General features: G+C 42.9%; 1 protein-coding gene across 4 annotated transcripts in view; it reads left to right on the top strand.

Annotated features, from left to right (window-relative positions):
- The window catches only part of CMC1 (C-X9-C motif containing 1), a 159,684-nt gene that overhangs the window by 52,049 nt on the left and 93,070 nt on the right, over positions 1-14,565 (top strand). The gene's annotated exons all lie outside the window — the stretch shown is intronic.

Here is a 14,565-nt window from a genome sequence, read left to right as displayed (position 1 = left end):
TTGGACCTCTGCAAAATTTAGGAGACCATGTCAGACTCTTAATTTAGTTACAAATATGTAATGAGGCCATGTTTTTATTAGTACGGTGTGAATTCAAATGTTTGATTATGTTCTTTTCAATAGTGATGTACAATTTATATTCTTTTCTGCAATGAGTCAGATGCCATACATTGTTTTCATGGAGTTTGCTTAATTCTTAAGCGTTGAGGGGTTGGGTGTTTCCCTTGTGTTGGCACCTTCCGTTTGCAGAATATTTACTTGCTTGATCTAGGATCCCGAGCGCCCTTTTTGAACCCTAGGTCAACACCCTTTGATTGCATCATGTCAGACTCTTATGTTAAAGAGTCAGTGAGCAACAAACAAAGCTTATTTGTAAAAGGATGGCTGTCTTCAGCTCTGACAAAAAATGGGGCGGGAAATGTATTTATCCACTCTTATATCCTTCTCATGTCTGTGTCACACCTGATATATACACCTCTTTACCCTGAGAGGTTTCCCCTTTATGGATGGAAAAGCCTCACCCATTTAATAGTGGCATGCTTTATCATTGGCTAGTCCAACCCATCAGGTTCAGATGGTACTAATCTGGTGGCCTCAACCGTAGTCCTTAGGTGCCTGGATCCATTATAGATCCATATATCACCCCTATCACATTCTAGCAGGGAGGGTGTTTGTATTCCCTTTAACCCTGCCTACCATCATCCCCAATAAAGAAAATGTCTTGGATAGATGCTGAGGTAGTTTTAATTAACTTACTACCAACCTTGTACCCTACTGACCAGATGACAGTTTATTCTGATATCCTTGCCCTACGGGGAGGTAACCCTATCCGAGGACTATGGTTGAGACCGCCAGGTTAGTACCATCTAAATCCAGTGGGTTGAACTAGCCGATGATGAAGCATGCCACTATTAAGTGACAGATTAGGAGTGAATGGGGATGGGTAACTCCTACCTCTCTCTAGTGGTACTATGTCTTCAGCTATGACCATGGCTTAGTAACAGCTTGGTAAGGTTCGATGACTGTGTTGACCAGGCTGAGCTACCAGAGCTCAAACACACTGATATCGCAGCTGCTGCATGGTAGGATCCATAGCAGAATTTAAGGATTTGTGGCAGACAAAGTACTTCTGTAGAAATTGTCTCCAAGGTTCCCAGCTTGGAGATTGTTTGTTTGACTTGGTAATAATTGAAGGCCAAGGAAACAGTCCAGACCAGGTTGTTTTCAAACTGAGAGGGCAATAGAGCAACAGTCTTTCAAGATAATATTGTGATGCTACCCAATTATAATTCATAATCTTAAATTGTTTGAAGTGTTTTCCTGTTCAGGTATTTGGAATCAAGTATTAAGATATTAATGAAGCCACACTGTCCCAAGTGGCCATCTTTGGGCTCTTCATTTGTAAAAAATATAAAAAATAAAAAACACAATTCAGTAACCCGTGATTCTACATTAACCCCTTCTGTGCCGAGGACGTAATGGTTACGTCCTGCGGCACAGTGCTGCTGTGCCCAGGACGTAACCATTACATCCTGGGCACCCAGCCCAGAGGGAGCGCTAGCGCTCCCTCTGTGGGGTTCCCCCCCACCCCCCCAAGTCAGGGATGGAAGGGGAAGCCCTTCCCCTTCCACCCACGACCCCCACCCCCCCGTGATGTCAAAATCACAATGCCTCCTCCTTCGCGCAGGAAGCTCAGCTTCCAGCACGATGATCGGAAGAGAAATGCAAAGCATTTCTCTTCCGATCACGGGGAGGAGGCAGAGAGGCTTCAAAGGGAAGGAAATGTATTTCCTTCCCTTTGAAGTCTCTCTCTGCGTTTTGGCAGCCGGCTTGTAAAGCAATCCGGCTGTCAAAACGCCCCCTAGACACCAGGGATGTCTTTTTTTATTATGTAACTGACAAAAGGGAGCGACCCCTTGGGCAAGGGTCGCTCCCAGGAGGTGCATTTTTTTTTTAAGGCCTTTTCTGCCCCCACTGGGGGCAGAAACCTCTAGGCACCAGGGATATTTATTTATTTATTTATTTTATTTTTTTGTTTAGTCTTTGTTTTTTGAGGTGTGGAGCGACCCCTTAGGCAAGGGTCGCTCCCCTAGGGTGCAAATTATATTTAGGCCATTTCTGCCCCCCTTGGGGGCAGATTGGCCTATTTTTATGAGGCCAATCTGCCCCCAAGGGGGGCAGAAACCACTAGACACCAGGGAGTTTTTTTTTGTTTGTTTGTTTTTCACGTAAGGGGAGCGACCCCCTTAGGCAAGGGTCGTTCCCCTGGGGGGCAAATTTATTTTAGGCCATTTCTGCCCGCTTTGGGGGCAGATCGGCCGATTTTAGGTCAATCTGCCCCCAAGGGGGGCAGAAACCACTAGGCACTAGGGATCTTTTTTTTTGCGCCGTCACGCAAGGGGAGTGACCTTGTAGGCAAGGGTCGCTCCTGGGGGGGGGGGGGGGGGGCAAATTAATTTTAGGCCATTTCTGCCCCCCTTGGGGCAGATTGGCCTATTGCTATTAGGCCGATCTGCCCCAAGGCAGTTGCAGAAACCTCTAGGCGCCAGGGCAAATGTTTTATTTTTTTGTTTGTTTGTTTTTTAGAGATGGGGAGCGACCCCTTAAGCAAGGGTCGCTCCCCTGGAGGGGCAAATTGTATTTAGGCTATTTCTGCCTGCTTTGGGGGCAGATCGGCCGATTTTAGGTCAATCTGCCCCCAAGGGGGGCAGAAACCACTAGGCACCAGGGATCTTTTTTTTGCACCGTCACGCAAGGGGAGCGACCTTGTAGGCAAGGGTCGCTCCCCGGGGGGGGGGGATGAAATTTATTTTAGGCCATTTCTATTGGTATTAGGCCGATCTGCCCCCAGGGGGGGCAGAAACCTCTAGGCGCCAGGGCAAATTGTTTTTTTCTTTGTTTTTTTTAGTGATGGGGAGGGACCCATTAGGCAAGGGTTGCTCCCCTGGGGGGGCAAATTGTATTTAGACCATTTCTGCCCCCCTTGGGGGCAGATTGGCCGATTTGTAGGTCAATCTCCCCAAGGGGGCAGAAACCACTAGGCACCGGGGATTTTTTTTTTGGCGCCAATGTCACGCAGGGGGAGCTACCCCATAGGCAAGGGTCGCTCCCAGGGGGGGTAAATTTATTTTAGGCCATTTCTGCCCCCCGGGGGCAGATCGGCCTATTGTTATTAGGCCGATCTGCCCCCAGGGGGGGCAGAAACCTCTAGGCGCCAGGGCAAATTGTTTTTTGTGGGGGTTTTTTTTGTTTGTTTTTTTAGAGATGGGGAGCGACCCATTAGGCAAGGGTTGCTCCCCTGGGGGGCAAATTGTATTTAGACCATGTCTGTCCCCCTTGGGGGCAGATTGGCCGATTGGAGGTCAATCTCCCCCAAGGGGGCAGAAACCACTAGGCACCGGGGATTTTTTTTTGGCGCCAATGTCACGCAGGGGGAGCGATTTATTTTAGGCCATTTCTGCCCCCCCTGGGACCGGCTGAGCTAGAGGCCAAAATCCACAGGTAGGCACTGTTTTCTATGAAAAAATTTGATGTGTCAACGTTGTGTTTTGGACCATTTCCTGTTGCGGGGGCTAGGCCTACCCACACAAGTGAGGTATCATTTTTATCGGGAGACTTGGGGGAACGCTGGGTGGAAGGAAATTTGTGGCTCCTCTCAGATTCCAGAACTTTCTGTCACCGAAATTTGAGAAAAATGTGTTTTTTCTTTAGCCAAATTTTGAGGTTTGCAAAGGATTCTGGGTAACAGAACCTGGTCAGAGCCCCACAAGTCACCCCATCTTGGATTCCCCTAGGTCTCTAGTTTTCAAAAATGCACATGTGTGGTAGGTTTCCCTAGGTGCCGGCTGAGCTAGAGGCCAAAATCTACAGGTAGGCACTTTGCAAAAAACACCTCTGTTTTCTTTAAAAAAATGTGATGTGTCCACGTTGCGTTTTGGGGCGTTTCCTGTCGCGGGCGCTAGGCCTACCCACACAAGTGAGGTATCATTTTTATCGGGTGACTTGGGGGAACGTAGATTAGCAAAACAAGTGTTATTGCCCCTTGTCTTTCTCTACATTTTTTCCTTCCAAATATAAGAGAGTGTGTAAAAAAGACATCTATTTGAGAAATGCCCTGTAATTCACATGCTAGTATGGTCACCCCGGAATTCAGAGATGTGCAAATAACCACTGCTCCTCAACACCTTATCTTGTGCCCTTTTTGGAAATACAAAGGTTTTCTTGATAGCTATTTTTCACTCTTTATATTTCAGCAAATGAATTGCTGTATACCCGGTATAGAATGAAAACGCACTGCAGGGTGCAGCTCATTTATTGGCTCTGGGTACCTAGGGTTCTTGATGAACCTACAAGCCCTATATATCCCCGCAACCAGAGGAGTCCAGCAGACGTAACGGTATATTGCTTTCGAAAATCTGACATTGCAGGAAAAAGTTACAGAGTAAAACGTAGAGAACAATTGATGTTTTTTTCACCTCAATTTCAATATTTTTCTTTTTCAGTTGTTATTTTCTGTAGGAAATCCTTGTAGGATCTACACAAATTACCCCTTGCTGAATTCAGAATTTTGTCTACTTTTCAGAAATGTTGCGGTTTCTGGGATCCAGCATTGGTTTCATGCCCATTTCTGTCACTGACTGGAAGGAGGCTGAAAGCACAAAAAGTCGTAAAAATGGGGTATGTCCCAGTAAAATGCCAAAATTGTGTTGAAAAATTGGGTTTTCTGATTCAAGTCTGCCTGTTCCTGAAAGCTGGGAAGCTGGTGATTTTAGCACTGCAAACCCTTTGTTGATGCCATTTTCAGGGAAAAACCACAAGCCTTCTTCTGCAGCCCCTTTTCCCCATTTTTGTTTTTAAAAAAAACGAAATGTTCACTGTATTTTGGCTAATTTCTTGGCCTCCTTCTGGGGAATCCACAAAGTCTGGGTACCTCTAGAATCCCTAGGATGTTGGAAAAAAAGGACGCAACTTTGGCGTGGGTACCTTATGTGAACAAAAAGTTATGAGGGCCTAAGCGCAAACTGCACCAAATAGCCAAAAAAAGGCTCGGCACAGGAGGGGGAAAAGGCCTGGCAGCGAAGGAGTTGAATCCAGATTGCTGCACAAAAACAAAATGCTGGTCGCTGGATATTCAGGATCAACGAGGTGTCTCCTTATTGTCTAAGCCCACATATCACTATGCCTTGTTTTGGTACAACCTGACTGTGAAGATCAGATCATTCTAATTAAGCACTAGAGTGCTAACCCATATCACTGTAAGATGTTGCAGTGGAAAAGACATCTGTAAAATACTCCACTTTCTAGTGCAATGGGCTGAGTATGTAGGTTGAAATAGTTCATGTCTCTGCTACAACCAACCAGAGTATAAAGTATGTGTCAACCTCAAATATTTAAATGCTTTGCAGTCTGTGAAATTTGTTTGAAATTTTGCAATCCATCACCGTTTTCACTGTTCAAATAAACTCATATGGTAAGAGGTTGTGGTCTGAAGAACATTATCATTGTTTGTTTTAATAAGCACTGTGTTCATTTGCTAGTTTCATTTTGCTACAGGTTGGGAAAGTAGTGGTTTATAATCTGATAACAATACACATGCAATATGTATAAACCAACAATATCCTTCTTAGCCTCAGCTGTTAGCACACATACAAAGTACAGTTTTGATTGTTTAAATGTATGCTAACACATAGGTGGTCCGTGGCATGCTTTGAAATACAAAACAGAGGCACAGCATTAGATAGAATGCACTTTCAAATATTGCAAAGAGCTATGCAGTACCACCGAATTAGATAGAAAAATGTTGGTGGAGTTTAATTTTGGCTCGATGAACAAAGCCACTGTAATTCACAAGTTATAGTTATCTGAAGTAGCTATAACCCATGCCCTAAAGGAACTGTAATTCACGCCCTTGGCATGCAGAATGTTGTTAATGAATGATGTCATTTCAGATGTTGCAGTGTTGCCATAGAACATGTCATGAGTGATATAATATGTGAGGTCATTGGCAGTGCACGAAAAGGGTGGGAGTTATAATTACTCTAGGGTTGCCAGACAGATCTTTTATTAAGATCTGTTGGCTCCATGGTGTGCAGTATACAATTTATTTTTGCTTTAATTTCTTAAAAACTGCTGAAGGTTTTGAGCGTTAATATCTCAGAAATTGCTAAACGGATTTACACCACACCACAAATATCACACAATCTGGACAAAGCTAAAGTTTTCTGCCAAGTTTGGTGTAATTCAGTTCAGCAGTTTTTTTCCTGTATCGCTGTTCAATTTACCTATGGCAAAGTGAATGGGGAAAACGCATTTTGAGGAACACCCTCACTTTTTTTTTTTCCCTCTGACATTGCTTGGTGGATCACTCCAAAACATTTCAGGAAGGACCTGGTGTGGATGCCACTTTTTTGGGGAACGTTTTTATGAAGATTCTTCAAATTGCGCCAAAATTATAAGCAAAAAAAAAAAAATGCTTTTCTTATTGAATGGCAGACCATAACTACCCAATGGTAAAGCCAACGGGTAATATAAATATATGTAAATAAACATGTAAAAGAAAGGATACTCAAATACTGAAAAAGGAATTGGGATATGCAATAGAAAAACAAAGTATTCAAAGGGCTGCTCTTTTAGTGGGTCTGATGACAAAGTTGGTCAAGAGACAATTAATTGTGAACATGAGATGTCTGGAAAACCTCTACAGATGGTACTCTGTTGCAAGACTAGTCTAAAGAAGCACATTTGGAAAGTGGGTGCTAGGTATTGGTGGTCATTCCACACCTCACATTTTTCACAGCACAGGGTTTCAAATTATCTGTATTTGTTATAAACAGTAGAGTTAAACTCATTACTTTACTCCTCTCCTGTACCCTGCTCCATGGAAATACAACTTTCAACTGTTTTTAATCTGCCAGCATTTCTTCTAGGAGTACTTTAATATTTTCACTTAAGCATAAAATGTTAGTACGATAGTTAATTAAAATTAAATTCAGTAGTGAAACTACAGTAGACTGCTTGGAAATCAGCTGATATCGTTGTTTAAACATTTCTGAGATGGATAAGGGAAATATTTGTGAATTAGCAGAAATCATCCTCATTTCACCTTTTGGAACAACTAGCCATAATTTCCAGGGATAAATATTGATCTTTTTTTCCCCACTGAAGTGGCACATTAAATTGAAGCATAATTAGCATTACCACATGGTGAAATCCCCTTAATATTTTTACTTAGTGTGACACCATCTATGATGTTAAGTACAACTACATTCTGGCATCGCCCTTGTTATATGTTCCTTGTGTGATGACCCTCATAAATAATAGTTTTTCGTATGCATTTCAATAGAAAACTTGTATTACTACAAGAAGTAGAGTGGCAGAACCTAACCACCACCAACAACACAGCAGTCATACTTCAAGTAGTCATTTGCCTGCATAGTTGCATGTTTTACATAGAAGCATTGTGCAATTGGTAGCGCCCTCTTCCTTCAATAATATTGCTTAAATCTTCCATAGCACTTAGTTCATACCCTTCTATAAACCCGAGTGTGTACGTGTAACATTAATACACAAAGCAACATTTTTAAGACGAGAGTCTTTGACTTGCTTAATAAGAGTTGTACAACTGGTTGCTTCTTCCAGCAGGTTTCTACCTTCGGTGCCCTGGCTTTGAAGTATCACTGTTTAAGTGCTGTGTACCTCAAAGAAGGGCTTTTATATTTCCTTTGAGCTGTCAGGAGATTGTGTAACCTAATTGGCACAGTTCCGAGGTTGACTGCCCAAGTATCTCTGGTAGTCACGTCTGAAATAAGTACTTCTGTCAGATTATCAGACAAATTCAACATTTGACTGGAAAGAGTGTGCCTTCTATCTAGATGTAAAGTGCCACCGATTTTCTTGCGACCTTCTGAGCAAGTTGAGCTGATAATGGTTAAAGATATGTGTTTGTTAGATTGCATTTTGACGTTTGGCTAAAAAGCTGGCATGTGTGGTTTTAGGCAAATTGTGACCATACAACATTAGTGTGTGTCTCTTAATCTGCGTCTTGTCTCACCTGCCAGGTTGTGCCCTAGGTCGAAGCTAGATGCAGACCCTACATTACACCTCTCTGTGCCTCCATTTATTTCTGTTTCTGCCAGCTAGGACTGGTATCTGAACTATTGCTTTCTGTGGTCATGGTGTGTAGGAAATTATTCTTAATATTTTGGTTCAGCTTTGGCTATCGCAGGGCAGCTTTGAGGGCACCTGGATTTAATGGGAGTTAGTTCTCACTGGCTGACCCTCATTATGCCAGTCTCTTCTACCTACTGCTCTTACCTTCCAGGGTGTCTTTGATACTGTGACTCGTGGATGGGAGGGACATAGGGCCAGGGTCAGTAACTTACCTCTGACAGCGTGGATTCCAAAAGCCATCTTCATGGTATGGGATGATTTACACTTAAGTAAAATTCCCTCAAGGCACAGTATGCTGAACAGAAGTCCTTTCAATGGTCAAGACAAGGTGCCACACCATAAACACAGGCAATGAGAATATAACTACAAGAATGCATAAACAATAATAGAAAGCATGTGTTAAGCAAGTACAACATAACTACATCACAGCACACCTCCACCTTAAAGAAAAACATTTTTAATTTCCTTAATCCATGTCTAAGTCTTCAAATCTTTTAGGTGGTACATCTGCATGTGTGTTTCAATAGATACTCCCATATCTTCTAGATATGTCTGATCTTTCGGTCCCATTGTACCAGATTCATATTTAAAATGTTTCACTATCCATGCAGTCCTATCCCTTATTGCTACCACTAGCCACACTTCTTCAGCTGAATCAACACTTAAAAGCTCATGTTAGGTAATGTGAGCAGCAGCATCTCTCCTCAAGAATACCTCTGTTAGTGTAGTACAGAAATTAATGGGCTTCCATGTCGGTCTAAATTTGGGGGGGTAGGGGTGGTCCAGTCATGGTTCTTGCTTTATCCTCCTGGATCTTCACCACTCTTTTAAAACTCCCCCAACCTTTAGCGGCATTGAATTCTTACCCACTTTCAAAGCATATTGTGGGCATGTAAACCTATAATTCTCTTTGCTGACCATACCTGTTTTTTTTTTTTTTAATGGCTCAGTCATCGTCTAAATCTATTTACCTTTAGCCCAAATATTTCATGAAGATATTTATTTGTCTTACATTGTGCAATGCAACCTTTTCCTTAACTAAATCTTTGTCACTTGAAACTCTTTTGATGTTGTACAAAATCCACCCAGGGAATAATTTGGTCGTAGCTTGTCTTCTCTGCAACAGCTCAAATGGGTGTATCACTTATTTTTAAAAGTGGCACATTCAAATCAATCCAATGTTTTTTTCTGTAAATATTATTCTGTGTTGAATCTGAAGTCCACGTTGTTTGTATCCCATTTTTCATAAGCCTGTTAGAACTTTCCACTAAGTCAATGGATTGTGGTGAATATAAGGCCACGTGAGATGCATGGTAACCAGATCTCCTGAATAATTAATCATTTTCTTCTAAACTGCTTGTGTGCCGTTGTCCCTAACAATGAATTTAGGTAATCGTTCCGCTAAAAATATTCTTTTTGAAGACATTATAATCTCATCATTAGTAACCTCTCTTTTAAATCAATAGTGAAGCTACTTTGAGAAATAATATATTGAGACTATTAAATAGAGCAAGTGATTAGTACGGCTGCTAAATGGCCCAAGGAAATTAATAGCAAATTTCATCATGGATTATCAGGCTTAAAAGCAATAGTTACCACCCAATGTCTGTCTGAAAGCAGACAGTCTTTGCATGAATTCACAAAACGTTTAATCAGTTTGTCCATTCCAAATCACCACTATTTAGTCTAAGGTTGTTTTTAGTTGCTTTAAAAATCCAAATTGTCCTGTGTGTGCACAATGTATCAAACGTTTGTGCATTTACAATGAAGGTCTTAAATTCACAGAAGTCGCTCTCTTCCTTACTTTCCCAATTATTTTTTTCCTAAGCATTCTCTTTGAAGGTTAAATGATAATAGCATGACCGCAAATGCAATGCTAATGAAAGAATGTAAGGAATCTGTCAGTTGGTCATGGTGCATCCTGAATTGCTTTCACCAAATACTTTTTAGGTTTGATTCCTCCTTTAGAGAAATCATTAAAACTTTACACAGTTTCATCATGTTGTTGTTGATTTTTTACAAGATTAAAATATCCTGAAAGGCCTGTACGCCAGGCACATCCTTTAAAACCATCTGTTAACTTCTGAAAAACACTTGTGTCTGACACTAGCTAAAAGGCATCTTCTTCTGTTTAAAAGCTCCTCGTAGTATTTTGAAGGTGGTGTAAATCTGGGAATCCTCTGAGCTCAACCCGGTGATATGCCACCAATTGTACTATAAATTCAGGTACTACTCAATTGCACCAGTGTTAGAAATGGGGTTTCTGGTTGGCTAGGGTATGCACCTAAGCCAGGCAGACCCACCCTCTCTAGTCAGGGAGAGGGACTAACACCCAAGATAACCCATGCTCCCCCCCCCTACCTCCCTCCCTCCCCGGTAGCTTGGCACGAGCACTCACACACTGGCTTATTCCAGAGGCAATGTGTAAAGCGATTGCACAACACACACGTGATGCAATAAATACACCACAAAGAAAACGCAACAACAAGTTATATAAAAATAAACTGTATTGCTTAAAACATCATTAGACCAAACACGAGTAATACCCTGCTACACAAGCAGTTGTCAGAACATCATATAGGTTACTGGTTATTCTGCAATACAAGCCGTAGTCAGGTTGTCGTTATCACCAAGAACGCACATGTGGTAATAAACACATTATCATGAATGCTACGACACATCATGAATGTACATAGGAGAGAAAACATAGGAATTACCCTAATATCTCATAAACCATCACCATGGCTGTCACATATTACCAATAACACCATGTGAATATTGTGCATCTGCACCTCTACTACATTTCCAGTAGTACTGTGAGCACTATCCGTGGGCTACAGGAGCTCCTGCCTACCTATTCCAGTCAATACGGTAATAGGACTAAACCCTGCAATTGCGGGACCTCCGTTGAGGATCCCTCCATGTCCTGGCAGCTGTTCGAGTGATGGCCCCACAAGGTATGCTCAAGGAGGTATGGACGGGGGGGGGGTCACAGACTTCCTATGCGAGCAGAGAAACCTTGATAGGCTCCCCATGGGCAAAATGACATCCGACAGCCGTGCAGTGTGGCTGCTTCCAGCTTCTCTATTAGGACAGCTATGATATCATGGTGAGCCTCCAGGCTCGGGCACAAAGCCCTGCACTCCTGCCCGGCCGGTAGGACTCCTCACCTTCCTACCCGGCCAGTGGATCTTCTTCACTCTCTTCGGCTCTCAGGGTCTCTGGGCGAGCAGGCTCCATTTGTGCCGCGGCTCGGGCTGCGGTGGGAGAAGCACTGAAGCAGGTGCTGTCTTCCCCTCCAGGGGCACCTCCTAAAGCGCGCCTTGTCCGCAATAGGGTTTCCGTTCCTCGCACCCTCTCCTACAATACTTTCCGCGCACCCAAGCTAGCAGGAGCTCTGCGTTATAGCACTCTTCACGCACTGAAGCCAACAGATGGAGCGTTCTCCCCATGCTGAGTTTAGGGAAACACAAAGCTCTCTCCCTGCGCTCATGCAGGGTACCACTGAGGTGCACCCTCTGTATTAAAGTAGTCAAAACAGGGGGGAAGGGGCACACCACCCAGCCCCTGGAGACAGCAATGGGGGCACAAGGCTGCAGGGCCAAGCAAGCAGGCCAGCACAAGGGTTCACAGATGGTGGCAGTCCCTCTTAGTGACCTAGCAGAAAACAGGTCAGCACAACAGCGGCAGTCCCAAGACAGTTCCTGGCGAGTCCTTCCAGCAGCATCCAGTGTCCAGTTGAGTAGTCCAGTAGTGTCTAAAAATGTGGGGGAAGACTCCCTGTACTTATACTAATTTTGCACAGCCTCCACTTAAGGGAGAGATAGGGTTCCGACCAGTACTAACTGGTTTCAGGAGTGTTCCCTTTCTCGTCCAGCACTGGCTCCAGACATGAGTGGGGGGGGGGAACAAGCCATTTGTGTGATGCCAGGGCACAGCCTTTACAAATGCAGGTGTGCTCCGCCTCTCCCTTCCCCCATCCCAGGAAGACCATTCAATATGCAGATGCACTTTTGTGACACCTCCACCTTCCCTGTGTACAGGCTGTCTAAAAGGTATGCACAAAGTTCAGCTGTCACTCTGCCCCAGACGTGGATTGGGGTTAAGCTGCATAACACCAGATTCATAAGCACAGAGAAATGCCCACTTTCTAAAAGTGGCATTTCTATAATGGTAATAAAAAAAATCCACCTAGACCAGTAAACAGCATCTCTCACTACCACCTCAACCATACCAAACATGCCTACTCCACCCCCCCCCCCCCTTCCATAGATTAGACAATACCACTTAGACATATGTTAGGGCATTTCCAATGCAATCCTATGAGGAAGGCAGCACTCACAGCAGTGAGGCACATGTCCTGCCTTTTACACACACAGCATCCTGCCCATAGGGCTAGCTAGGGCCTACCTACGGGTGACTTATACATAGTAAAAGGGGAGTTCCAGGCCTGGCAAGTTAATTTAGATGCCAGGTCCCTGTGGCAGTAAACTGTGCATGCAGGCCCTCTGGTGGCAGGCCTGGGACAGGTTTAAAAGGCTACTTCTGTGGTTGGCGCAAGCTGTGTTGCAGGCCTACTAGTTGCCTTTAATTTTGCAGGCCCTCTGTATAGGGATACAACTATACAAGGAACTTACAGGTAAATTAAATGTGCCAATTAGGTGTAAACCAATCATACCAAATTAGAAGGGAGGGCACCTGCACTTTAGCACTGATCAGCAATGATAAGTGTTCAGAGACCTAGAGCCAACAAAAAAGAGGTCAGAAAAAATAGGAGGGGGAGGCAAACAGTTTGGGGATGACCTGTTGAAAGGGCCAGGTCCAACAGCCATCATTTCATGCATCTCTGGTAATGGTTGGCAGTTAACAGTTATTTTTTGTTCAGTCATCTTAAGTCTGCTCACAACATTATACTCCCAAATTCTTTTTGGGCCATACCACACTTGAAATCCATTCTGATTAATCCACTGTTATGATGTTATCAGTACTCAGTGTGCCTACAGCACTTTCAGTTCTCTGTATATGCTTAAAGGCATGTTTCTGGCCTTATTTGCTAGAGTTGAAGCATTTTTTCTAAAATAATTCTGTGGTCAAACTGTCACAAAACTCACTTCGTTTTCAAACCTTTGTATTTGTTTAAAACATGTTTGTTGTGTGTTTATTTTCTTGCTGTTCTTCCAACATAACGTCACCATGTCAATCTAAGTCTAAGCTAAGAGGGTTCATTGTACCTAGTTTCAACATAATACATAGACAGTCCTGGTCATTCCTCCCTAAGGTGTTTCTTCCTTTAGCAGCCAAATCGTTTTTTTTATTAAAAAAAAAAACACTGTACCTCTAAATACCTATGTGTCCTTGAAAAATCCTAGCAATACAATCTCGAATTTCCCAAAGACCTTGAGGTTAGCATCCATGGTCGCCTTTTATTTATTACTTCACATCTTATCAAATGAAGAAACCTCCAAATTTGATGGTGAATCTGAATCTTCTGTCTGTCGTAACTTTAACAGGACATTGTATGCAAAATGGACCTTTGCTGGTCTGAATAGTACTTTTAGAGGCTACAGTTAACACAGGATTAGTCAACCCCCTGTCTACGCGTCTGGCTAGAGTTCCCATCTATATTGACTTAAGAGACACTAGTTTTTCACTCCACACTGTTGTAACTAATAGGACGTTCAAACTCGCATTATTTTTACAAACTTTGGAAAAGGTTGAGTTTTTGTTACTTGTACCTTTTGGCTTGGGCAGGAAAGGGTACATGGTCCCCTAAATGTGTATTGAAGCCACATCTATAGCAGGATACACTACTGTGTCTCACTTTACATGTTTTCTTCTTTAATACCTCTCATTTCTCTCTTGAATCTGCACACAATCAACACTCATGGTTCTTTCTTCCTCTGTGTTAGATAAAGCTGTTGATGAAAACAGCGATATTTAAAGTCTTTTAGCAGTTGTGATGGATTCTGCCAAAATTGGATTGCCTGAGCATGAATGTTTTTCCTGGATTTTCTGTATAAAGCAACCACTACTACTTAATGTCTCAGGTTGTGTCGACGGTATTCTAAAAAAGAATGCATGCAGCATCTAGGGTATGTTCAATTTGCTTTATATTAATCAATTGTTTCATGGCTACCTTGTTTCCTTCAGACAAAAAGTGATGCACTCCACAATACATTAGGTTCATCACCAGACTGTTTCCCACATCTACTGATAGTTTCTTTGTATTCATTCCACATGCCAAAGTTGTTCGGAGGTGGTTCTATCTCCAGAGATGGTTAAATACTTTTTGTCCTGCAACTTCTAGGTAACCAATTAGGGAGCTTTCATCCTTTCACAGGTTCCATCTCCTTATGTAAATTGTTTTAACTGAGGGCCTAGTAAAATGGTAACCAA

This window comes from Pleurodeles waltl, chromosome 10 (assembly GCF_031143425.1).
Source record: "Pleurodeles waltl isolate 20211129_DDA chromosome 10, aPleWal1.hap1.20221129, whole genome shotgun sequence".
In the NCBI taxonomy this organism is placed as follows: Eukaryota; Metazoa; Chordata; class Amphibia; order Caudata; family Salamandridae; genus Pleurodeles; species Pleurodeles waltl.
The sequence above is the reverse complement of the archived record's forward strand: the minus strand, read 5'-3'. Positions and strand labels throughout refer to the sequence as shown.